Source organism: Leucoraja erinacea, chromosome 31 (genome assembly GCF_028641065.1).
Source record: "Leucoraja erinacea ecotype New England chromosome 31, Leri_hhj_1, whole genome shotgun sequence".
Lineage (NCBI taxonomy): Eukaryota > Metazoa > Chordata > Chondrichthyes > Rajiformes > Rajidae > Leucoraja > Leucoraja erinaceus.
The window spans coordinates 5,897,829-5,925,669 of NC_073407.1; the positions used below are offsets into that span (position 1 = coordinate 5,897,829).

The 27,841-nt window shown below is 42.2% G+C and overlaps 1 protein-coding gene across 5 annotated transcripts in view; it reads right to left on the reverse strand.

The window, feature by feature from the left end:
* The window catches only part of LOC129711847 (multivesicular body subunit 12B-like), a 224,990-nt gene that overhangs the window by 70,327 nt on the left and 126,822 nt on the right, over positions 1-27,841 (reverse strand). The window lies entirely within an intron of this gene.

Below are 27,841 nucleotides of genomic sequence, written 5' to 3' on the forward strand. Positions count from 1 at the left end.
AGCTTGTTCTGGTTAATTAATTACTCTTGGATATAGCTGAGGGGAAACATCAAATCAAGGCACAGCCTTTGTCAGAACATGTTCCATGTCTTCAGAAAATGTGAAAGCTATTGCCAACAGTGTAAATGAAACTCTGGCTTCCAGATTTGTAAAGTGTCAACCAGCACTGAGCAGCGGAAAGCAACTTTTTTTGGCTAGTTACAAATCAACTTTAACTCTTTGCCTCTTAAAAAACAAGTGTTGATGGTTATGACATCATTGCTTTTCCTTAGGAAACTTTTCATAAATTAAATAAGGCAACGGTTAAAACGACTTAATTGTAAATTAGCACGGTTAAATGATACGACCATTTAAAAGGGCAATCCCCTTCATAAGACACATTGCCTAAGTAATGCGAGTCCTTTCAAAAAAATTAATGATGTTATTGTCAAGCACTGTATTAGGAGACCACCAGCATATGAAGCCTGTCCCTCAACCACTCATTAGCTCAGAATTTAATAAGAGTATTTGGGAAACGGCCAAACTTTTAGTTGGTGAGCATGAGACCCGCCATCCATGATTTATGAGTTTATTGAGTTTCTCCCGCCAGTTATTTATGGCACCAATGATTAAAATGTCCAAGAATTTTACATTTTAATTTCTGCAGCTATCCGAAACATCAGAATTCTGACATTAGGCTTACAGGCAGGAGACCCTGCACAAATGTACAAGCATGCATGTTCAAACAAGCAAGTGTGTCTCTTTAATGGAGCATTTATTTGGGGGCAGTTACACTACCAAAAGATACACTTACAGTTTCAAATCCTTTTCCCCCCCTTATTCTTTCACCTGCACTCAACTCATCGATATGAAGTTTAAAACAAAATTTCAATATGAACTTGTAAAAAAAATATTTTTTAATTAATTTCTTTGCCCGAGTGCCTAATATTGGTATCTTTACTGCACAAGGTGCAATATTACTGCAACCTAGCAACATAAGCATTAAAACATGCAACAGTGTGACCACTTTTTTTTTTAAGTCAACCTTCAGGAACCATGCAATGCAACATCCCATTATTCGTATATGAAACAATTAGAAATTCTTAGTGTAGTGGTATTTTACATTGCATGGTTTCTTAAGGCTGAATTCACAATCATTTTGTATGTTGCCGCCATAGTTAGCTAACCTGACGTATGGAGTTAAATTCAGAGGAAAATCCCACTGCCAGATGTACACATTATTTATGAATAGTTTCATTTAGCCAGGCCAGGCCCAAAGACAAGATGAACAAACGAGCTTGTCCAAAATAAAGTGTTGAAAATATAATTCTCATTCAAATTTCCTAATCGCATTAATTCAGGTAATGGGCCTGTCCCACTTAGGCAACTTTTTAGGCGACTGCAGGAGACTATGCAGTCGCCACATGTTCGTGGATGGTTGCCGGGGAGTCGCCTTCATGGTCGTGAGGAGTTTTTCCGCATTCTGGGAACTAGTCGCGGCCTCATTACGGTCTCCGTAAATTGTTCAAACATGTTGAGAAATTAGTGGCGACCAGAATGAAGCCACCATGGAGAGTAGCGAGACTTCTCATGCCGTAGGTGCAGTGGCAGTGGGTCGCCAGGAGGTTGTAGGTTCTCGTAGGTTCTCACAGGTTGTAGCCGGTGGTGACTGGCGAATTTCATTGGCTCATTGGGGAAATAAACCCCATAAACAGTAGTTTTCAGAACGAAGGATAACCGACCGGTGATGTTAATGTCCGCCGAGCTTCACAGCCGTGTATCTCTGGCTTCTTAAAAGTAGTCTCCACTTCTTCTCCCCCCCTCCTCCCTCTTGTTGGCTTTGCAGAGTGTGAATCTCACTGAGTCAGCGCTCCCCCCCGCTTGCCCTGTCCCCCGCCTGCATAATGTGTGTGTGTGTGTGTGTCTGTCTGTCTGTCTGTCTGCCTGTGTGTCTGTCTGTCTGTCTGTCTGTCTGTCTGTCTGTCTGTCTGACAGTCGCCATTCCAGCCGCCTAAGTGGAACAGGCCCATAAGAGTGGAGAAGAAAATGGGATAACCAGTGTATGGAATGCAAGCAATGCAATGGTCGAATTTAACTCGGCAAAAAATGACGACTTCAGTCGCTGAGCCGACTCTAAATAGTACTGTACAGATTTTCTTGAAAGACATATGAGGTTAAATTATGTGAACTAGTTGCAAAAACTTGGCTTGTATTCTACTGAATTTAGAGTTTCTTGAGGGATGACACACAGAGTTTGGCAACACAGGACAAAGTTTACTCAACTGATTTATTCCCTCTGGTGGGGGACTAATTTTGAAAGAGAAATCTTGAGAAGATTAACATCATTTTTAACAAGATTAACATCAGATCTGTGACTGCAATCTTTGTGTGTTTTACAAAAAAAGTGAGCACCGAATATCTTTCTGACTGTATTTGATTAAATTTTGAATTATCCCTGGTGTGTAGGATATTGTTAGTTTATGGGGTGATCGCTGGTCGGCACGAATAAGGTGGGCCGAAGGGCCTGTTTGCACGCTATATCTTTGAAGTCTAATGTAGAGTTTACTGAAACACCAAATACGATTTGAATTTATTACAAAAATAAACAAAAATGTACTGCGGGAATATATTGTGATTCAACCAATTTAAAGTAGTCATGTTGACGATACGATAGACATATAAAATGAAGGGAAAGTAATCAAATTATCATTCATTTAGTTTAGAGATACAGTGTGGAAGCAGGCCCTTCAGCCCACTAAGTCCGTGCTGACCAGCGGTCAATTGTACACGAGATCTATTCAATACACAAGGGATAATTTACAGAAGCCAATTAACCTACAAACCTGTACATCTTTGGAGTGTAGAAGGAAACCAGAAGACTCGGAGAAAACCCACATGGTCCCAGAGAGAAGGTGCTAACTCCACCCAGACAGCACCCGAGGTCAGGATCGAACCCAGGTCTCGGGCGCTGTGTGCAGCAAATCTACCGCTGCCCCGCTGCCAGATTTCAGAAGTTAGTTACTACACAATGCCCACTAATTTGAAAATCTACCACATCCTGTGTAGGAAAAAAATGGCATTAAATATGAAACTTTAACTGCACTCGGTGAGCCTGACAATGTGACAGAGGAATCCAGTGGTAAACTGAAAGTTGTGTTTAACTTCTGGGACCCATCCAGAAGAATGCTGCGTGCGGCTGTAATTATTTGAGTGAAGCAGCGAAACATGGTGCATTACAGCTAGTTCATTCACCTCGCACAAAGGAGGAAAATAAGGACATGCCAAAGGCTCACCACTTTAATTAGCATTCTACTAAACAAACGAGCTTCAACACAGCTGTAATTAAGCAGGGCTGAAATTAAGTATATGCCCTTTATCATAATGATCATAGTTAAAAATGGCAAGTAGCATGAAACTGTATTATTAATCCTGTAACCTCACACTGAAATGAGTGTACATAGAAATCAGCATGTCAAGGCTGTCAAATTTTAACACTGCCTCTGTTGATAAAATACGTGCATTTCCAGAGTCTGCTGCGTTTTGAACAACAATTCAGCAACTTGAACTTTTCACCAATGTTCAAAGAATAAAAGAAACCCGTTTATAGTCTTTTTAACCTCAATCTGTCAAATTTCCAAAAGGCGCTACAGAAGGAAAGCTATATTACTAACTCAGCAGGAGAGGATAAAGACAATTATACTTAAGTGAACAATTTTCTATCCCGATAGCCCCCCCCTTTTTGGGTGGACATGTATTTTAGTTGGAGTAAGTCAAAGTTGGGAGAATGATAGGGGACACTAGTCTCCATTTGATATGTTACCTGCAGGGTGGCAAGTGGAAGTCAGGTATTTTCCCAAGAGAGGAGTTTTGGTAAATACATGCAGACCACCCACAAGTACCTTTCCGGGTAATGCAAATAATTCAAGGCTTCTATTCAACTTGACAGAAAATGACTATTTCAATTTCAGAGTCTGCAGTAAATGGTTCAGAGCAGATTTGCCAGAAAGATTCCCCGCTACGGGCAGCATAGTGGGCAGCTGGTAGAGCCGCTGCCTCACAGCGCCAGAGAACTGGGTTCGATCCTGGCCTCGGGTTCTGTCTATGTGGAGTTTACACATTATCCCGTGGGTTTCCTTCAGATGCTCCGGTTTCCTCCCATATTTCAAAGACGCGCAGGTTTGTAGGTTACTTGGCCTCTGTGATATGTTGGGAGTGGATGAGAAAGTGGGAAAGACATACAAATAGTGTGAACGGGTGATCGATGGTCGTCCTGGGGACCTGGATGGCAGAAGGGAGGGAATCCGCACTGTATCGCTCAACTAAAGAGTCATAGATTCGTAAGCACAGAAACAAATCCTTCGGCCCAACTTGTCCATGTTGACCAAGGTGACCCATCTACACTAGCCCCATTTGTCCATGTTTCATCTATATCTCTATAAACCTTTCCTATCCATGTACCTGATCAAATGTCTTTCACATGATGTTATAGTACTAAAGTACTTATTGGGTTAAAATATGAGATTGCATAAACTTGTCTTGTATTCCACTGAATTTAGATGATTGAGGGGTGACCTACATGCCGAGAGCTTGGCATTGCAGTACAAGGTTTAAGCAACTGATTTATTTTCTCTGGTGGGGGGGGGGGGGGGGGGGGGTGGAGTGGAGTGGGGGGGGGGGGGGGGGGGGGGGGGGGGGGGGGGGGGGGGGGTGGGGGGGGTAAGGCACACACACACACAATCTCACAACTGGACCTAGGTCACAAAGGAAGAAAATAGTGTAATTCTCTTTCACTAAAGGATGGAGAAAATGGGAAACTCTTCTTCAAAAGGGCTGTGGATCCTCGGTCAACTAAAATTCTCAAACAGGAGCATTTTTGTTAGAATCGAGCAAAGAACAAGAGTGCAAAGTGATTAATGGTACGGTTTTGACCTGCCAGGGACTAAATGTATGGTTAAACTCACCTGGAATCGGAAGGATTTGCATGTTTCCACATACATTTAAAAACAAAGATATAGAAGAAAATGTCTTACAGTGCATTATAGTCTAACTGCAATAAATTTATGATGCTATAAATGCAATGGCGTTTATTGATAGCAGAATGCATTAGGAGTTCAAGGCACCTGCTCTGCAACTATTAAATATTACAAGCAGGGCGCAATCCTTACAAATATAACCTCATTGTAATGATTTGAATGCTACAGCATGGAAACAGGCCCTTCAGCCCACCATCGATCACCTGTTCACACTTGTTCTACATTATCCCACTTTCTCATTCACTCCTCGCAATTGTACAGTGGCAAATTTATCGACAAAGCCAAAAGCATATTCCTCCTTCAATAAACAGTGGGTATTTAGGTTTGCTTGAAATGGCAGGTTTTGCATTGTGGGTGGATAGTATGAGATGTTAAAAAATTATGCCTATTCTGACACAAGATGGGTCCAAATTGCACACTAAACAAAGTACAAAAATTGTCTTCTTCTTGCGTATGGTGTGCACAGCTTAAAGTTGTAGGACAACTTGTTCTATTTGATCTTATTTGACTGTGCACACCAGGTTGATTGCATTCGTCGAAACAGGGCGGACCACGTGAAGGTTGCAATCTCTCACCCCAAAATGTTTAATTAGCTCCAGCCACTAACTTATTATCCATCACGTTATAACCATATTAATGGCCATAAAGTACATTTGAAGCTCAAACAGGTCTTCCACACTTCATTTCGGTGTTCTTCTGAAAAACATACAACTATAGTGCACACTTGAGTGCACACTATAGAGTGTACAACTATAGTGCACACTTGAGTGCACACTATAGAGTGTACAACTATAGTGCACACTTGATTGTCAGGGATCACAACATTATATGTACAAGATGGCCACCATTAGTCCATTGAAGAATTCAGGAGAATCCTTTTTACCAAGGTAGTGGTTACAATGTGGAGTTCACCCACACATGAGGTATTAAAGATGAAAAGCAAAATACATATTTAAGAAGTGGTTCGATATCTACATGAAGCAATGAGGAATAAAAGGGTAGGCAAATAATGAGAGACAAGATTGAGTAGGAGAGGACTTGTATGGCACATGAACAGCAGACAGACAATGGCGGGGCAAACAGCCTCACCAGCCCAGAGTGTTTATTTGTCATATGCACTGGAATTGAACTAGAACAATGAAATACTTCCTTGTGGTAACTTTACAAGACACATTTACATGCTGTACATTAAACGCAGTGCTGTACAGCACTGAAACAGGCCCTTCCTCACCATGTCCATGCCAAGTTGCCTGCAAATTGGCCCATATCCCTCTCAACCCTTTCTATCCATCTATTTGTCCAAATGTCTTTTAAAAACTGTATACTTGTACCCGCTTGTGTAGCTTCCTCTGGCAGCTCGTTCCGGGTACCGACTACCCTCCTAGTGAACAAGTTGCCCGAGGTCTCTCTTAAATCTCTCACCACTCACAAAAAAAAAAAAAAATGATCGGTTATTCAAAGTAAACCAGACCACAATAGCGGATAATGCAAAGTATGTAGAGCAGCTATCGTAGTGCCAAGTCCGCAGTGATTTGGTGCTGAGGTCGGGTTTTTGTTCTGGTTGATAGTTGATGGGAAGAAGCTGTTCGATGAACATGGAGGTGGCTGTTCTTAGGCTCCGGTACCTTCTTCCCAATCATAGAAGCGTGAAGAGTCTGGCCAGACTGATGTGGGTTTGCTGCCCTCATGAGACAGTGTTTACTGTAGATCGCTTTGATGGTGAGGAGGTCAGCACCTCTGATGAACCGGGCAATGTCCACCACTTCCTCCAGCTTCCTTCGTCCCGGAACGTTCAAATTTCCCAACCAGGCCGTGGTACAACCAGCCAGTATGTCCTCCACCGTAGACTTGGAGAAGTTTGACAGAGTATTCATCGACATGCCGACTTCTGAGGAAGTAGAGATGTCGGTGGGCTTTCTTTGTGATTGCCCTGATGTGCAGAGCCCGGGATAGATCATCGGAGATGTGCAGAGCCCGGAACATGAAGCTCTTGGCTCTCTTCACTGCTGTCCGACCAATGAAGACGGGTGCATAGTCTCTTAGCTTTCCCTTCTTGAATAGCCTGTTCCTGCTCTATGTGATAATTACACTTAAACATCTAGAATCAGAACAAAGTTAAAAATTCAACTTTATTTGAATTTCAAAATCATATTACTTCCTGATTTTGTGCTCAACAAGGAATCAAAGATCCCCATCAATACAAGTGTGTTAAGCGCTAATTTCCCTTTGTCTTTGTGAGAATATGGACAACGTTATTTGCACAATATTAATGCAGCTAGAAAACGTAAACCTGCCCTTTCGAGCTGTTAATGTTTTTGAAGCAAGCTTTAATATCAGATGATGTAAAGCTCTGATGCACTTCCTTAAACTTGCTTATTGAACATTGTAAACAATGAAAAGCAATGTGTTTTCCATCATTTAATTTAAAAATGATGCAGTGCAATATTACAGTCATGAATGATGGAGGCAAAGAACAGACTCAGCATAGCTACTTTTGGATCATTGCTTTATTAATGGTAATGTCAGTGAAATGAAAAATGCTAACATTGTCATGTTTAGCTACTAGGTGTAGATGAATTGGCTCTTCAGTACTCCGAGGGTTACAATTCCACACAACAATGAGCACTTCTATTGTTGCACAGGGGGGAGAAAGCCTACACGAGCACTGAAGGAATTCAAGTGCAATGCGTCACAAATTCCTGCACTCAGTCTCTGGTGCAACGATGTGTAAAGCACAGAATTGTCATCCAAAAGTTAGGACCTATTACTTTCTCGAGCTTTGTGCAAGATTCTCGAGCTTTCATCGATGTTACTGCCCATTAAAGGTTGCTCATCTGTACGTAGGAAAATATCATTTAAAATATAATCCCAGCTCAGTAGAGTTTATAAAAACAATGGAATTATTTTACGTTTTGCTTTTTCCTCTCCTTAAATATTAAGACACTGGTGCAGAGGGACCATTTCTTAAAGATATCACAATGACATCGGTCTTAAATGGTTGGTCTAATGCATAAATCCGTGATCTGTGAGACGGAAGTTCCCCTCTGCACTGTTTTAATGGAGGTGTAATCAGTTTAACATAAATGGGTTAATGCCTCTTAAAATAGCAGAGAAATATTTCAGACAAATGCATTAAAGACTCATATGCTGGTTTCCCACAGCGTAATTCCAGGGTCAAAGTTTTTAAGTGGCCACTTACTACACAATTTCCTACATAAAATTTGAACTCAGTGTTCCCACTAATCTGGCTCGTTCTTTACATCACCTTTAATGAACATATACTTGATTAGTTTATCAAATAAAAAGGCCTTTTCTTGAACAGAGTTCAGAGATATAATGATTTACTATATCAGTGCTATACGATACAATTGTTAATTTTGAAAGTCGACTCCAATATATTGCATGATGGAATAGGTTCTAAATGGGGGACCCATTTTGCAATGATTCAACTCGTATTGATATTCGGCGCATAAGCCAGCCATTAGCATTTTTTAACCTGCGCATAATAAAAAGATGGAAATTCCTATTACTACATGAAAGATTATTGTGCTTAATAACGTGCGAAGTTACAGACAAATGACCAAATCGCCAGTGTCCATCACAGATCACCCAGTGCGAGCAAAGAGAAAAATCTGAACAAAATGAAGGAACATTTTTTCAAATAATATTTCCGATTCGATTGAATCCGGAATTGCAGCATGGAAGGAAACAGGCCATTCGGCTCACCGGGTCCACACCGACCATCGATTTCTCCCGATCACACTAGTCCTATGTTATCCCGTTCTCACATGCACTCCCTGCACACTAGGGGCAATTTACATTGGCACACAAAACTGCATGTGTTTGTAAAGACGGAGCACCCGGAGGAAACCCACGCAGTCACAGGAAGAACGTGCAAACTCCACACGGACAGCACCCAAGCTCAGGATTGAACCCGGGCTCGGGTCTCTACCGCTGCGCCACTGTGCCACCTATGGGGAACGGAGGTCAAAAGTCACACTGTGGGTGCTGAGGGATTCTTCCTAACCAAATTATTTTTACACTGTTGGGCAACTTTGGATAAATATTATCAACACTTTAAAATGTAGCAGGTCCTTCTGCTATTAACCTTATAACAATCTGAAGAAATTAATTCTTTTTTTTTTTTTAATAGAAAAGGCATTACTTCAATATTGACTTCATTGATTGGAGCCTTCTAAACACAGAGATATGTTAACAGGCCATTGTTTAGCATCAACAACCCAACTTGCTGAACAGCTCCAGGAGTCCCAAATTGAAATTAGTTTGTACGCTGCATCCTGCCAGTTTGCATACAAGAAGTAAATCCCTTGAAATTACACGAGCTAATTAGTTAAAACGATATCAAAGAAGGGGCTTAGTTTTTTTTTCCTCCTGATTGCTACCCGCTGGACCAGACGCACATTGTTGTGTGGAGAACTTTCCCAAGGCCCGGGAGGGGAAGCTGCTGCTCCCTAAATCAATAGATTGCCGTGACATGACAAATAAGCTCTGGCTTGACAGCAGCTCCAAGACATATTGTAGTTTATTTTGTCATTTGGGCTCGCCATCTGTGCCATTCCAACTGAGGCTTCCTCCACACACCGCTCCAAACGCCTCACGGAAGTCCGTGGTCCCTAAATAGCTCCACAGCCAAAGACAGTCATTAGTCAAATTGTCTAATGAGAGGGAATAAAAATTGCCCCCCTATCCTGTCAGGAGAAAAACCTTGGTGTCGTTGAAACTCGTGACCCGTGGCATGAGAACTGATGGTAGGAAGCTTCTATTTTCAGATTAGTTTAATGACTCTTCTACTCCTTGCGATAATAATATGGTGCCGTGGACATGTATCTTTTGTGCGGGGATGATAATGCACAACTAACCAGCACAATACCATGTAATCAATTCACGAGGCACAAAAGGGGAAAAAAAAATAATTATCTTGCTCTTCAGCCCAGTGCTTGAAAGTTGAAACGGTAAGTGCAGCTCCTGTGAGCGAAATGAGTATTAAGAAAGGTCTACATCAATTAAATCTTGGCATGCCTTGCTTCAAGTATCTGCATTTCTGAAAATTATTTATGTATCGTTACCTGGAAATCCTTATAATTTAATAATTAATTTTAGTTATTGAAATCTGCAGTTGCCGGATAGCAAATAGGCTTCTGCTTGTAAAGACAGAGGCAAGATTTTCAGATGAATATGAGCTTCATCTTTCTATTGCTGAAATGCAGTCAATTATGGATTCTTTGGTGTTAAATGGCTTCATGGTTGTTTGAGAAGTGCTCTGGCGTATACTGTGAGAAACAATGAAGAATCACGGAGATGGAGGCAGACAGTTTTAGTTTTGGGGGTACAGTATGGAAACAAGCTGTTCGACCCACCGATTCCATGCCCTCCATCATCAATTCATACTGGTTCTATGTATCTCATCTTCTCAAGGGGCCATTTACAGAGGCCAATTGACCTCCAAACATCTTTGGGATGTAGGAGGAAACCCGAGCACCCAGATGATACCCACGCAGTCACAGGGAGACAATGCAAACTCCGCCTAGACATCACCCAAGGTGAGGATTACCCCCGGGTCTCTGGCGCAGTGAGGCAGCAGCTCTACCAGTTGTGCCACTGTGCCGCCTTGACTGCAACAAATCTAATTCCATACTTTTCAATACAGGGACCTGGTCTAAGCCCTCCCAACCATCATGACCAATTATGTAGAAACAAGGGACTGCCGATGCTGGTTTAGCTAAACAGACACAAAGTGCTGGAATAACTCAAGAAGGGTGACCAACGAAGGGTTCTGATCCATCCGTGTTCTCCAGAAATGCTGCCTGACCTGCTGACTTACTCCAGCAAGTTATGTCTTTTTCAGACCAATTACGTGCCTTGCCAGCACCTTGGGTACTGTCTGTGTGGAGTACGCACGTTCTTCCTGTGTGTTTGTAGGTTCATTGGCCTCTGTAAATTGACCCTAGTGTGTAGGGAGCGGATGAGAAAGTGAGTTACATAAAACTAGTGTGAATCGATGTTCGGCAAAGATGAATCGGTGAGTCAAAGGGTTTGTTTTCATGCTGTATGTCTCAAATTAAAACAGTCTGCCTGGATCCAAATAATTCTTCATACCTTTGTCTCGCACATTATACTCCAGAACTCTTCTGTGGTTAAAATATCCAAATTAGCTGAGATGTTACAACAGCACCTATCGTTATATTTTACCCTTTGTGTGTTTAGTTTAGCTTAGTTTAGTTTAGAGATACAGTGTGGAAACAGGCCCTTCGGCCCAACGAGTCTGCACCGACCAGTGATCCCCACACACTAACACTATCCGACACACACCAGAGACAATTTACAAGCCTGTGCATCTTTGGAGTGTAGGAGGAAACCGGACCACCCGGAGAAAATGGAGCTGGCATGGAGGCAGAGATCAGCAATGATTGAATGGCGGAGTAGACTCGATGGGCCGAATGGCCTAATTCCACTCCTAAAGCGTGTGAACTTTTTAAAACCCTGGCAAGACACGGGGAGAACGTACAAAGTCCGTACAGACAGCACCCATAGTCGGGATCGGTTTTGCACTGGGGTTTTCTATAATTACAAAACCACGTTGGGGAAGCACCCTTTTAAGAAGATCTGGAATCTAGACTAGGGCGAGCAATTGGGCATCATCTTTCCCAATCAGATCGAATATGTCACACTGCAATACCATGTCGGAAGTTGAAGCTACCATAGAACAGTCACTGAGAAAATCACAGGGAGAAAGACAAATGAGGTTAAGTGCGATAAAAGAGACAGACAATAAATTAAAATAATGTAAGGTTATAATAAAATCAGTTACAATAAATAAAATGTGACGGAATGAGAATCTACATTTCTGAACTTAATTTTCAGTGCCAGAGAGAGTGACACTAATTAGCACAGACACCAGGAGACTAAATTACATTTTAATAATATTGTGAGACAAAAGGCTCATCAATATTTTTTACTGCAATTCTTTTAACTTGGAAAACTAAGGTTTTTGATGAGATGTTTTTTTTTTTTAATATAGCTACAATGGCAATTCTTGCTCTCAAATATTTTTTGTGGGGTTTATAATAAGAAAAATAAGATTTAATTTATCTCGTGCAGTTAAGTGAATTAAAAGCTTAGGAAATAAAATTACATTTTCTCCACGAGTTTTGCATGGATCAGTCAAATATCACACTGCACTAATTGCCTAAATTCGTTCATCCAACTAGTCATTTAGTATCAGACATCAGTCAACCAACCATGGTAGTATATAGAACAGAAGATAAAAATTACACGAATGTTTCTTATGCCACGTTTTTACTTCACATTAACAAAAAAACCCAAACCGTATATTTTTGGCAAAATACATGCTACTTTGTTTAAACTTGATACTCTATGAGAGAGGTGTGCGTGTACGTGTGTGCGTGCGTGTGTGTGTGTGTGTGTGTGTGTGTGTGTGTGTGTGTGTGTGTGTGCGCGCGCATTTGCTTATTTGTTTGCGTGCGATCACACTACTCGAAGAAACAACGAGCTAGCGGTAATATTTTTACATATTCCGGTAGAGATTTATCTCGTGAAATCAAAAGTCGCCTTATCTGAAAATTTCATGCATTATTTCTCGAGTTATTTATGAAAATGTTCACAAATCTCAAATAACTTAGAAATAAACGAGATAGTCTCGCTGATGACGTCACAATGGATCTGCCTGCCTCTGCTCGCGCTGCGAGTGACATCACCCCGGTTATGTCTTCTGTACTTCTTGGCATCTTAACTTTGACTTCTTTAAATTTGTCACTTAGCATTTTTTATACAGCTGCTCAAGTTGTGAACATGCCAGCGACAGCCGTTATCGCCGCGCGGGCGCAGGTGAGGGCAGCACGATGGGAAGGTGGCGCTGGTGGCCATTACTCCCTCTGGGAGAGGCCGTCTATGGAGACCTGCGACTCCTCCGTCGATCGCATGGGCTCGGGGAATCGTGACGCCTTTTCCTCGCTGGTGATCCCGATCCCACCTGGCGATCTCTTGCCGTCACGGGGAACGACCTCCTCTCCGTCTCCCCTGCCCGATCGTCTGTCATACGGGAGAGTGGGCTTCCCCTCGTGGAAACCACAATCGGCCGTCCCTCCGCTGCCTTTGACCGTCCACCCGCTCGCAGCAGCAGGGCCACCCACTCAAGACGCCGCAAATCGGACACCACAGCTCCAAACGGCAGCGGACACCCGGAAACCCCAGCTCCAAAAGGCAGCAACCTCCCCTGCCCCTGTGTCCCTCTCTGTGCCTCCGTGTCCCTCTCTGTGCCTCAGTGTCCCTCTCTGTGCCTCCGTGTCCCTCTCTGTGCCTGTGCCTCTCTCTGTGCCTTGTGTCCCTCTCTGTGCCTCTCTGTGTCCTTCTCTGTGTCCCTCTCTCTCTATCTCCCCTCCCTCGCTAGCCTCGCCTGCGAGTTGGGGGCTATGTGTGAGTGGATAGGGCAGGGCATGGATTTTTGGAAGGGTGTGTGTGTGCGCGGTTAGTGTGTGTGTGTGTGTGCGCGTGTGTGTGTGGTGTGTGTGTGTGTGTGTGTGTGTGTGTGTGTGGTTATTGTGTGTGTGTGTGTGTGTGTGTGTGTGTGTGTGTGTGTGTGTGTGTGTGTGTGTGTGTGTGTGTGTGTGTGCGCGTGTGTGTGTGTGTGTGTGTGGTTATTGTGTGTGTGTGTGTGTGTGTGTGTTATTGTGTGTGTGTGTGTGTGTGTGTGTGTGTGTGTGTGTGTGTGTGTGTGTGCGTGCGTGCGTGTGTGTGTGTGTGTGTGTGACTGTGTGTCAGTGTGTGTGTGCGTGTGGTTATTGTGTGTGTGTGTGTGTGTGTGTGTGTGTGTGTGACGCCACAGGCCGCCCACCTCTTTCCCCCCCACCCATTCCTTCTCTCCAGAGATGCTGCCTGTCCCGCTGAGTTACTCCAGCATAGTGTGTCAATTTTCGGTTTAAACCAGCATCTGCAGTTCCTTCCTACAACTAGAACCCAAGGGGCATGGGTTTGCATTTTCTTACCTTGAATCCACATCTTATTGTCCATAATTCAAAAGTCTTGGTTTCTATCATCAGCAGTATTTAGTCTTTAAGGAAAAAATAAAATACTGTCATAATTATTCATGACAGTATTAGGAATGATTAGGGATATTTTTTTGTTAAAATTCCAATTACTTTTCATTTGAGTCCTTTTCAAAACTGAAATTTGACAAAAAAAATGTCCTGCCTTTCAGCTTAGTCTGATTCAGGTGGTCTGATTTAGATAATTAATTCTTCTATGTTATTTGAGTTTTCTTTTCCAGACCATCTCAGTAGGTTAATTGAAATGGCCTGGAAAGGAAAACTAAAGGAAAACTAAAATCTTTGCAACATTATCCCATTAATTTCTTATTTTAAACCGCAGCCCTCAAAATTCAAGCTGTTACCAACTTTGATCGCTATACTACCAAAGTTGTTGAATTATATTTGCCCGTTATTTGTTGCCTTTTGCTTTATAGGGTTGTGCAATCATCAGAGGGTTTCAAGATAGACACAAAATGCTGGAGTAACTCAGCTGGACAGGTAGCATCTCTGGAGAGTAGGAATGGGTGACTTTTCGGGTCGAGACTCTTCTTCAGACTGAGAGTCAGGGGAGAGAGTAGATTTGGAAGGGTAAGGTGTGACAACGACAGATCAAAGCAGACGATGATCAAGAAAATGTAGAATAGGCAATAGACAATAGGTGCAGGAGTCGGCCATTCGGCCCTTCGAACCAGCAACGCCATTCAATGTGATCATGGCTGATCATCCCCAATCAGTACCCCGTTCCTGCATTTTCCCCATATCCCCCGACTCTGCTATCTTTAAGAGCCCTATCCAGCTCTCTCTTGAAAGCATGCAGAGAACCTGCCTCCACCGCCCTCTGAGGCAGAGAATTCCACACACTCACAACTCTCTGTGCAAAAAAGTGTTTCCTCATCTCCGTTCTAAATGGCTTACCCCTTATTCTTAAACTGTGGCCCCTGGTTCTGGACTCCCCCAACATCGGGAACATGTTTCCTGCCTCCAGCGTGTCCAAACCCTAAACAATCTTATCCGTTTCAATGAGATCCCTTTTCATCCTTCTAAACTCCAGAGTGTACAAGCCCAGCTGCTCCATTCTCTCAGCATATGACAGTCCCGCCATCCCCGTGAATTAACCTTGTAAACCTACACTGCACTCCCTCAATAGCAAGAATGTCCTTCCTCAAATTAGGAGACCAAAACGGCACACAATACTCCAGGTGTGGTCTCACTAGGGCTCTGTACAACTGCGGAAGGACCTCTTTGCTCCTATACTCGACTCCTCTTGTTATAAAGGCCATAGAATGGTTCATTGTTGGCTGAGGGGAAGTTGAGGAGGCATCCAAACATTAAAATTCATCAGGAGATTAGTTAATCAGCATCTACACATCCTTCCTACAACAAAGGGTTTCAAGATCACTGTTGTTACCACCTATCTCAACCAACCCCATCACAATTTACCATCTCATTGTCTCCCGTCTCCTACGCATTTCTCACATCAGTATGAAGCACATTCTCAACAGTTAGTGCAAAGAGAAATATAACCAGTGTGAAATACAGTTTTACTGCACCTTAGCATTATAGTTCGAGAGTAAATAGTCCAATGCCAAATCAACAAAGTTGTTCTTTCTCCTTCCTCAAATAACCTTTGTTCTTTATCCAACTCCAAATATTCTGTGCAAAGGGTGCCAGAGGTTACGGGGAGAAGGCAGGAGAAGGGGGTTAAGAAGGAAAGATTGGATGGCGGCGTAGACTTGATGGGCCGAATGGTGCTCCTATCACATGAACAATCCCTTTTAACATGCTATGTACATGCCATTCAATTTTACACAGCTGCAATTATATTATTTTCCAAAACATGCCTTTCCTTCGTTTTCAGACTCAAATGTTGGTTGTCATCATAGAGCATAGAATAGTACAGCACAAGAACAAACCCTCTGGTCCACAATTTGTCTGCCGGAAGTGATACCAAGTTAAACTGATCTCCAATGCTTGAACATGACACATATCCCTCCATTCCCTGCATTTCCATGTGCCTATCCATAAGCCACTTAAACGCCACTATTGTATCTGCCTCCAACACCCACCCCCTCCCCTCCTCAGCAGGTCCAGGCACCCGCCGCTCTGTATTAAAAACTTGGCCTGCACATCTCCTTTGAACGTTGCCCCTCCAACCTTAAAGCAATGCCCTCTGGTCTTTGAAATTTCCATCCTTAAAAAAAGTTCTGACCGTCTTCCCTATCTATGCCTCTCGTAATTTTGATACACTTCATAAGTTCATAGGTGATAGGAGCAGAAGTAGGCCATCTGGCGGCCCATCATGTCTCTTCCGCCAATCAATAATGACTAATCCATCTTCCCTTTCAACCCCATTCTCCTGCCTTATCCCCATAACCTCTGACACTCATAATAATAAAAAAATCTATCTATCTCTGCCTTAAAAATATCCATTGACTTGGCCTCCACCGCCTTCTGCGACAATGAACTCCACAGATTCACCATCCTCTGTCTAAAGAAATTCCTCCTCATCTCCTTCCCAAAATAATGTCCTTTTATACTGAGGCCATGACCTCTGGTCCTAGACTCTCCCACTAGTGGAAACCTCTCTTAGGCCTCCCCTCATCCTCTGGAAAGTTAGAGAAAACCTACCATCAGTAAGCAAGTGACTGATGCCCAATGTCTGTTTTTAACTTGTCCTACATGCAATGGTTCAACATCCCATTACCACAGCAACCACAAGTCCTGAGCAAAAGTAGGCAGTTTCCATGGAGCCGTTCACAAGATCCAGGCTTGATATATATTTATTTCCCACACAGCGAGTTCTTTGTTAATAATTACCTGTCCATCACTTGCCGATGATGCTCTCATGTTTGCGTGCTGGCACGTCAGTTGAAACTCAGCAAATTCAGAAGAGAATGGGAAGTAAAGGCCAAGAGATGGGACATAATTCAGCATGTTGATATATTACTAAACTAGCATGTGCAGAACTGAGCCAGGAAAAGAAAATTAAAATGTCCACTATATTGAAAGGTTGCTGTTCTTAAAGTTGTGATATTATAACCAGGGGACGTTGGAAATAGCCTGTCAGCAGACTTCTCACCAAGCATTGAAGAACTTTTCGAAGATACCTTTATATATTATCATTTTGTTACATTTGCAAATGACACTTCAAAACACTGCTGCTGCCAGAGGAAATCAACCTGGAATCCTACATCTATTCCATGTCTCCACATCAACCCAGAAGAGCCAGAAGCATTTAATGCGTTTAAGAATGAACTGCAGATGCTGGAAAATCAAAGGTACACAAAAATGATGGAGAAACTCAGCGGGTGCAGCAGCATCAATGGAGCGAAGGAAATAGGCAACGTTTTTCGGGCCGAAACCCTTCTTCAGAGCCAGAAGCAACTCAGTTAAAGTGGCGCAGCTGGTCGAGCCGCTGCCTCACAGCGTCAGAGACCGGGTTCTATCCTGACCTTGGGTGCTATCTGTGTGGAGTTTGCACATTCTTCCTGTGACTGCGCGGGTTTCCTCCGGGGGGGGTCCAGTCCGGTTCCTCCTTCATTCCAAAAACATGCGGGTCTGTAAAATTGCCCCTAGTGTGTAGGGAGTGGATGTAAAAGTGGGATAACTTGGAACTAGTGTGTGAACGGGTGATGGATGATCAGCATGGACACAGTGGGCCAAAGGGCACATTTCCAAGCTGTATCTCTAAACTAAAAAACATTTGGACATGAAACCTGATTTTCCTGTATCCAGTGCCAGAACGAAATAGGAGAGATTTAGAGTCCCATTCCTTTGTTTTGAAAAGCATAGCACGAGAACTGTCTTTGATGAACTTTCTAATGTCAGCAAAACATTCTTTGAAAAGTACAGGAAACTGCGAGAGTCTTGGGCAGGGAAAACGGGAAGGCACAAGTCTCTTTGCAGAGGCGTCAATAATTTGAGTGCATTATTTTCATGTAATTGGCAGATAAACGGATAGTTAAAGGAAATTACAAACCGCAAAGAATGGTGGGGGATCTCAAAAGAGTGGTAAGAGCTTGCAGAGAGAAACCTCCATCAGATTTAAGGTTTACTCGATGTGGCATGAGCTACAAAGCCACAGACCAAGAGCTGGGGAAGGGGGACTTGTAGCTCATTTATGACTGTTGCGGGCAAAACTAATCTCTATCTGCCCACAGCCCCAAGCACGACATTCTGTGTGGTCTCTGCACTATGTCCAACAGTGATGAGATAAACAAACTCTTTATTCTCTGCAGACGATTTAATTGAAGTTTTCAAGATAACAGTACAGCACAGGAAGAGACCCTTCAGCCCATAACGTCCATGCCAAACAAGATGCAGAGTTAAAATTAATCTCCGAATAGACACAAGGAACAGCAGGTTTTAGTTTACACAAAACAAAAAGTGCTGGAGTAACTCAAGAGTCTCAGGGAGACACGGATAGCTGATGTTTCAGGTCGGGACTCGTCGTCAGATTTCAGACCCAAAACGTCACGTACCCATGCGTTCCAGATATGCTCCCTGACCTGCTGAGTTACTCCAACACTGTTTTCTTTTACTAATCTCCTCTGCCTGAACGTGATGCATATCCCTCCAGCATCTGCAGTTGGTTGTTTTAATCAGCCTGAGGAATTTGTTCGATCATCTCCAGAGGCACAAAAGCAGAACAGGAACTTGACCCCAACAACAGAACAGGAACTTGACCTCCCTTCTGGAAATTGATCTGATCCACGTCTCTCGAGCTAAGAGAGGAAACTTTAATCACGTGTCATGGTTTTCCTCTGCTCATCAGCCGACAAAAGCAAAATACTGCAATTGCTGTGAAATTTTAAATAATAAATAGAAAATGTTGGAGTTACCAGGTCATGAGGTCAGTTGGAGAGGAATAAAACACAATAATCTTTTGCTGGAAATGTTATTTCTCGGCCACAGTGGTATCATTCTTTGTCATCGTCATTCTGCTGATTAGCACACTGAGCGATAGTCACAGAGACAAACTTTGACTAAAGTTTCATTTCTTCACCCAACTCATCCATGCTGACCAAATGCCTCGTCTAAGCTAGTCACATTTCATAGATTCATCAGTGATAGAAGCAGAATTAGGCCTTTCGGCCCATCAAGTCTACACGACCAATTCAATCATCTATCTTTCCCTCTCAACCCCATTCTCCTGTCTTCTCCCCATAATCCCTGACACGTATAATAATCAAGAATCTATCTATCTCTGCCTTAAAAATATCCATTTACTTGGCTTCCACAACCCTCTGTGGCAAGGAATTCCACAGATTCACCACCCTCTAACAAAATAAATTCCTCTTCATCTCCCTCCTAAAGGGACATCCTTTAATTCTGGGGCGTTTTGCCCACATTTAGCCCATTTACCTCTCAATCTTTTCTTTCTATATTCAGAATTGAGTTATTGTTGTATTTATCATTACTGGATTGTAAGCGCCTTGAGTATCTAGAAAGGTGCTATATAAATCCCATCCATTATTATTATTATTATATTGTTTACACAAAGAGCTTTGTTTAGTTTAGGTTTGTTTATACAGCACGGAAACAGGCCCTTCGGCGCACTGAGTCCACCCCGACCAGCGATCACCCGTACACTAGCAGTATCCACATTAGGGACAATATTACAGTAATTATTGTATTACGATTACAAATATTACGAGTAAGTCATTTAGAACGGGGACGAGGGACAAGAGTTTTTAGGGCTCTTAAAAATAGCAGAGTCAGGGGATATGGGGAGACGGCAGGAATGGGGTACTGATTAGGGATGATCAGCCATGATCACATTGAATGACGGTGCTGGCTCGAAGGGCCAAATGGCCTGCTCCTGCACCTATCATCTATTGTCTATTACAATTAACGAATTACCAAAACTAATTAATGTACAAACCTACAAGTCTTCGGATTGTGGGACAAAACCGGAGCACCGGGAGAAAACCCATGCGGTCACGGGGAGAAAATACAAACTCTGCATAGATCGCACCAGTAGTCAGGATCGAACCCAGGCCTCTGGCGTGGTAAGGCCGCAATTTATCGCTGTGCCACCCCACAATGTTATCTTGCTCTAGCAAACCAAGTTAGTAATTGTAAAAGCCAATGAACTCATACGGGTTTAAGAGCAAGAGCTTATCGCAGGAAGCAAGGGAAGTTTGTTCAGTTTATGCTCATTTTGATGAGGTCTTCGTGTGAACAAGGAATTTCATTGCACCTTGGTGTATATGATAATAAACCAAACTATATCTACCCTCCACATCAAAATGCAGGAAAGTCTATTGTGCAGATATATACAGCCACAGCATAAAATCATTCACAGGGGACCACAATTTTTAAATAAACATGATGACCATTGACATTTAAAATCGTCGTTTCCAGGAGGGATAAATAGATTTAAAAGCTTGCCATTAATTATCAGCAGCTGTCTCCAGGAAGCTCCTCTTTCCGGTACTTGTCAAATTCTAAGTACCTTTGACAGGACTTGCATAAAAGCTGCTCCTTTAAGATCGTGGCTCCAGAGGACTGACGTGCGGCAGTGCACAGTTGTGCTAGTTAAATCAAGCCTAACGGGGAGGCTGGAGTTTCTGGTCCAAGTACACTATAGTTGCCGTGATCCGTGTCCGAGTTGGACCTGGACAGCGCCAAGAGAGGAATATTCATCACGAGCCTGTTCCACAATGGAACGTGGCTTCCAGAAAGGAGTCATGGCCTTGGTCCATCAACGCAAGGACAACAGATGTGACCCCCCATACCAAAAATGTACAGTTCATGAAGGATGCGAGCCAACAAGTCAACATTGCACACATCCCAATCAGAATGAACTGCAATGCCATTTTGTAACAGAATCATTATCCCATTTAAACATTATTCCAAGAACATTTCATTGCAAAACTGGATAATCCATTTTACTGTGGAATATTGGGGGAATTTGAGGAATAGATTAGATGCACAGAATCCCTTGCCCAGAATCTGAAGGGTAACTTATTCACACAAAGGGTGGTGGGTATATGGAACGAGTTGCCAGAGGAGGTCATTGAGGCAGGGACTATTGCAACGTTTAAGAAGCAATTATGGTTTCAGCACCTAAGTTACAGAGAAAGGTTGAACAAGATAGGGCTTTATTCTTTGGAGCGCAGAAGGTTAAGGGGGGACTTGATAGAGGTTTTTAAAATTATGAGAGGAATAGACAGAGTTAACGTGGATAAGCTTTTTCCATTGAGAGTAGGGAAGATTCAAACAAGAGGACATGATTTGAGAATTAAGGGACAAATGTTTAGGGGTAACATGAGGGGGAACTTATTTACTCAGAGAGTGGTAGCTGTGTGGAATGAGCTTCCAATGGAAGTGGTGGAGGCAGGTTCAATTTTATCATTTAAAAATAAATTGGATAGGTATATGGATGGGAAAGGAATGGAGGGTTATGGTCTGAGTGCAGGTAGATGGGACTAGGTGAGAGTAAGTGTTTGGCACGGACTAGGAGGGCCGAGATGGCCTGTTTCCATGCTGTAATTGTTATATGGTTATTAGACAGGTACATGGATAAGACAGGATTGAAGGGATATGGGCTACATACAGGCAGATGGGACTAGTATAGATGGGACATGTGGGCAAGTTGGGCCGAAGGGCCTGCTTCCACGCTCTATGACTAAATATAATTAGGTTTGCCTTCTTAACGAACATTCAGAGGAAGCCTTGTTAAAAAAAAAGGTTTTAGTAGAATATACATTGCTCATACACAAACTAAAACCGATCAAAACATGTTTCTACACCTCTGCTACACTAAATGTTCAATGATTTCCAGTACATTATAAAATATAAAGTGACTCAGAAATTCTTGATCCGGAAAAGAAGCGGCTCAAAAATTCCTGATCCGGAAAAAAAGTGTCAACTGAAGGTTTAATTCCAGAAGCCAGGAAGCCATTTTTTTTGTTCATGTTATTAAGTTTTCAGTGTTCACGACACCAACGAATAAAAACTGGCACTTCACATGGTGACTAATGAGATCTACCAGTGAAGAACATAAGGGCTGACAGCCAGCTAGGCCATCTTGGCAGGTTCTAACCTAGGCATTGATGCATTCATCATCCACTAAACCAATCCACCAATTCTGCAATGCCATTTGTCATTAATTATGCTAATCAGCATACCATTACTCTCCGATGACACTCTAGCAGTTATTAGCTAGTTATGGCTTTCAAATGTGCAACTTATTGAGTATGCAAGAGATGTGCATACATTAGCCTAGAGGGAAGAAGTGTCCAATTATAAGGAGAAGAAATTCTCTATTATCTTGCTCTAACAAACCAATTTAGCAATTATAAAAGCCTATGAACTCATATGGGTTTAAGAGCAAGAGCTTAGCATATGAAACAAGGGAACTTTGTTCATTATTATATTCATTCTGATGAGAGGAAATGAAGTGACAAAGCCTAACTCCGCGATTTTGTTAATTACAGGGTTGTAACAAGAGGCACAATTATCAAGCAGCAGTGGTACAATTCTCAAGAGCCCAAATTTCTTTCTATAAGTCTTGCCAACTGTGTTTTCATTTCTTCCACTGTGTTTTTTAAAACACACCGGTAGAACAATACTAAAAAATTGCCCTAGACTCTGTGAGCAGACTGCCTTAAAACACAGTAACTTAAAATTACTCGGTAATTTTAACCACAGCAATGATTTTTATTGTATAGTTAGTGTACTGTGTATGATTTAATGTCAAAGACTAATTTGAAAAAGCTGTAAAAAAGAAAGCTTAGCAAATAATAGAACTTAAACAAATGGGTATCGTGGTTCACAAAGCAATACACACATGACCCGCTGAGTTACTCCAGCACATTTCTTCTGGACATTTTTATGAAACGTATCATTTAGCATCTTCTTTTTTGGTCCATAAATTTCAGTCATTTCTCTGCTTCAGTTGATGCCAAAACTAGTTGTGTACGAATTGTGTATGACATCACCTAAAACATTTTTTGGAATTAAAAAGTGGGTGGTTGTGATATTCAGTTGACATGACCTATTGACTTGTATTCCTTTATCTTTGCACACTAATTATTGACCATGACAATTAGATCGTTTTTGGGATAGGGTAGACAGCCAGAACCATTTTCTCAAGGACGAGAGCAGGGGTCGGCAACCTATGGCCCATGGGCCGGATCCGGCCCGTAACCCGAAATCGTCCAGCCCGCAGGCGTTTTTTTTTTTCAATTCGTTTTCGTGACCTGGGAGCTACAGCCAGTCCCGGGGCTCGCAGGCGACCTGGGAACTGCAGAAAACTAATTGAAAAACACGTGAAAACTAATCCAAAAAACAACACCAAGTGTCACACTAGTCAGTATGTATTATTAGTATGTATTATTACTAATTTATGTATTATTAGTATGTATTATTATTAATTACTAATTTAGTATTATTATGATTATTACCTCCAGTTATTAACTATGGTGATAGATTATTATTACCTCCAGTTATTAACTGTGGTGACCTGCCATCCGCTCTTAGACATGGGTCCTGGCACCTATGCAGAACAAGATTGCCGACCCCTGGACTAGAGGGTACAGCTTTAAGGTGACATAGAGCCTGGGGCAAAGGAGGAAAAAGTTTAAAGGAGATGTGCGGGGGAAGTTTTTTTTTTACACACAGAGCCTGGAATGCACTGCAAGAGGTGAAGGTGAAGGCAGATACAATAGTGGCATTGAAGAGGCTTTTGGATAGGCACATGGACATGCATGGAACGGAGGGATGAGAATTATGTGTGGCAGAGAAGATTTGATTAGCTTGGTATCATGGCCAGCACAGGCATGTTGGTCCGAAGGGCCTATTCCTGTGCTGGACTGCTCTGAGTTCCATGTAACACCTCTGCAATTTTTTGAATGTATATATTTATTTAGAAAGAGGGCTTTAAAATACCAACAGGAGAAGAATTCATACCATCACAAAATTTCATATCCACTGAATACCATCAGGTGCCATCAATTCACTTCAACAACACACTCAGAAGTCGATGTTAACACATTCAGTCAGCTCCTCCGGTCTTTCAATAATTTGACTAAATAGCCAAGCATGAAGATGCATTTAATATTTGGCGGCAGGGTGGCACAGTGGTAGAGTTGTTGCCTTACAGCGGCAGAAACCCGAGTTCGACCCTGCCTGTGGATGCTTGTCTGTAGAGTCCTCCAGGTGGCCTGGTTTTCTCCCAGATCTTTGGTTTCCTCCCACATACCAAAGAAGCACAGGCTTGTGGGTTTATTCGCTGGGTATAAATGTAAATTGTTCCTGGTGGACGGGGATCGCTGGTCGACACGAACCTGGTGGGCTGAAGGGCCCGTTTCCATGCTGTATGTCAAACTAAAACTTAACCTTATTGATAATAAATGTGCGTTCATCACACTACATATATTTCCTTTAACAGAGCAAAGTCTCCAAGTCTGATGTGAAACATTTTAAAGATTGTCAGCGGGAAATGTTTTCCCCCAACATAGATTATCTTCTATCTATGGATGTTGAAATGAATTGCACACTTTTTAAATCAAATTAATATTCCAATAGTTCTAATTACAAATCCTATACAACTTTCCCCAGTGATATTCCACCCTACTGTACACAACACTAATTAAAGTTACAATCTAACCATGTGTGCGTGGGTTCATAAATATGCAAAGCAACAAGCTCATTTTAGTTTTTTTTTTTAAAGTCTTTAACACAAAGGATTCATTGTTCATTTTACTTAATATATTCACAGATGACTACTCTCAGATTATAGATCTTTGAGCAATTCTATTTGTCCATCATTCTGATGTTTACAAAAATTATTTACAGTACAGTATCTAGACCTTAGAATAAAAGGTAAGTTAATGTGGGAAAACAATTAAGACTGCACTTAATTTAATCGGAGTCCATATCTGAAGTCTGGTACGAAGGAAAGAATGCCCCTAAGCAGGCTTGCACCATTCATATAAGAAAATCATCACACATTGCGAGTTCAGTATGGATTAAGTAATCATTAATACTGCTGAAGTAAATGGGCCTATTAAAAAAATCTTCAAAAAAAATTAAATGTCTGCACATAAATCTCTTTAAACTATATTTAATGGGTCTATTTAATCTGCATATTAAGCACTAGATCAACAAGCCCCTAATGAGGCCTTTGCAAGAGGTTTCTGAGAAAAGCACCTTTTAATTCAGTATTTTTGGGATGAATCTTTCTGGCTCCATGGTTTATCTTTGGAACATAACAGCTGCATGTATAAATTTGTAATATGCCCAGAATAAATATTTTTTCCCATTACAGAATACCAGCCTGCAGTTCAATTTACAATTTTTACTCTGCTTGGAAGAATTTACTAATTCCCTAATCAAGGGGCTCTACATTTGTAAGTGGGTATATTGGCAACTGTGGTTTATAACAGGGAGATGAAAAATTTAGAATTTGGTACATATAAAATGTTGCGATTTTTTAATTGGTCATAATTGTTAATTTCTTTGTTGTAACATTAACGTAACACATTCATAGAGGGGTGGCATTATTAATTGGTAGCATAATTAAGACTAACAATTGTTTAGCAATGTTGAATGGCCAAATCACAATATGGGATATCACGCTGTCTAAATATGAATTGGATATAAATTAATATTCAATGCTTGAAATTAAAAAAGATATTAGACGCAAACAATCTGTAAACGTTGTGTGCAACCATGAGGTAAGATTTCAAAGCTAGACACAAAATGCTGGAGTAATACAGCCAGGACAGGCAGCATTTATGGAGAGAAGGAATGGGTGATGTTTTGGGTTGGGGCCCTTCTTCAGTCTGAAACATCTTCAGTCTGGTGACCCAAAACACATCCATTCCTTCTCTCCACAGATGCTGCCTGTCCTGGCTGTGTTACTCCCGCATTTTGTGTCTATCTTTGGTTTAAACCAGCATCTGCAGTTCCTTCATACATAGGTATGATTTCAAGATGGATGCTGGACACAAGGCAGGCACAGTGTCACATTGCACCTTAGCTCACCCCAAACCTACTGCTGAATGTCCAAACCATTTTCAGGTCTCTCTTCATTTAAATTTTCAACCACCAAGAGAAAGTAATGCAATTACAAAAAGCGAAAAGCATATTTAAAAAGTTGCAGAATAGGTGCCCAAAAGCCCAATATATTCTACGTTAAGATAAGCCTAAGATAGGAAAGTGGCGGCATAGTGGTGCAGTGGTAGAGTTACTGCCTTTCAGCGCCAGACTCCCAGGTTCGATCCCGACTACGGGTGCTGTCTGTAAGGAGTTTGTACGTTCTCCCTGTGACCACGTGTGTTCTCTTTGGGTGCTCCGGTTTCCTCCCACACTCCAATGGCGCACAGGTTTGTAGGTTAATCGGTTTTGGTTAAATTATCCCTAATGTGTAGGATAGTGTTAGTGTACGGGGGTCCCTGGTTGGCCTGGATTCGGTGGGCCGAAGGGTCTGTTTCTGCACTTTTCTCTAAAGTCTCTAAAGCATCCCCTGGAGATCACGATGAAGATCCTGATGGGACGAAGCTTGTGAATGTTGTTGTTCGTCCATTTAGATGGATAACAACCAATCAGTTGATGAGCATTCACATGGTCTCAAACATCATTTGTAAAAACCGCAAATCGAGATGATTATCACATTTGCCACCAAGCTAAGCAGACATGGGCAATGTCTATTTTACCAAAGAATAATGTTTTTAAGCATTCAGGTTATGTTGTCCAGAGTCCACAGATGCAGAGCAAATCTGATTATTGCAAAATGATCACAAGGATTAATCAGATTGAAAAGTGACGAGTCTGAAAGATAATCAGCACTTTGCCTAATGGATCCTTTCAATGATTTCAAGATCAGTTTATTGTCACATGTACTAATTAAGGGACAGTGAAATTTGAGTTACCATACAGCCATACTAATGGGCCTGTCCCACATACGCAACTTTTTCGACGACTGGCGGCACCCGTCATAGGTCGTTGCAGGTCGGCGAAAATTTTCAACGTGGTGAAAATTCAGCGGCAACCAGAAAGACGCTACGACTCTTTGGGCGACGGAGGAGACGACTCACGACATGTCGCGGGGGGGAAGCCTGTATGGTCATGAGTAGTCGTCTAAAGAGTCGTACCTTGTTCTGGTCGACACTGGAGTTTCAACATGTTGAACATTTTCGGTGACCTGCAACGACCTATGACGGGTGCCGGCAGTCGCCGAAAAAGTTGAGTAAGTGGGACGGACCCATTAGTGAAAAGCATCAAGACACACAACCACATAAAAGTTGACATAAACATCCACCACAGTGGATTCCACATTCCTGACGGTGATGGAAGGCAGTAAAGTTCAATCTTCTTCCTCTTGTTCTCCTGCAGTCGGGGCAGTCAAACCATCCACAGTCGGGGCTATCAAAGCCCCCGCAGCCAACGATCGAAGCCCCCGTCGGGATGATCGAACCTCCCGCGTCGGGGCGGTTGAAACTCTCTCCGCGGCATGGAGCTCCCGAGTCGACCTCTTCTTACCAGAGACCGCAGGCTTCACAATGTTAAAGTCCACAGGCCCCTTAAAGGCCAGCAATCAAATTTGGTGGATAGAAATGAAGCCAGCAAAATTGTCGCAACTGATCAATGTTACCTTGATGCATTGCAATACCTTGGCTTAGATTTCAGCCTCCTTGCAAACAGATGGATATGCTTGGATAAGAGGATACAAAATGATGAGATAATTAGATTTTGGCCAAACATGTTTCTCCCGGCTTGAGGTGGGATAATGGCGATCGATAAAGACTCCTG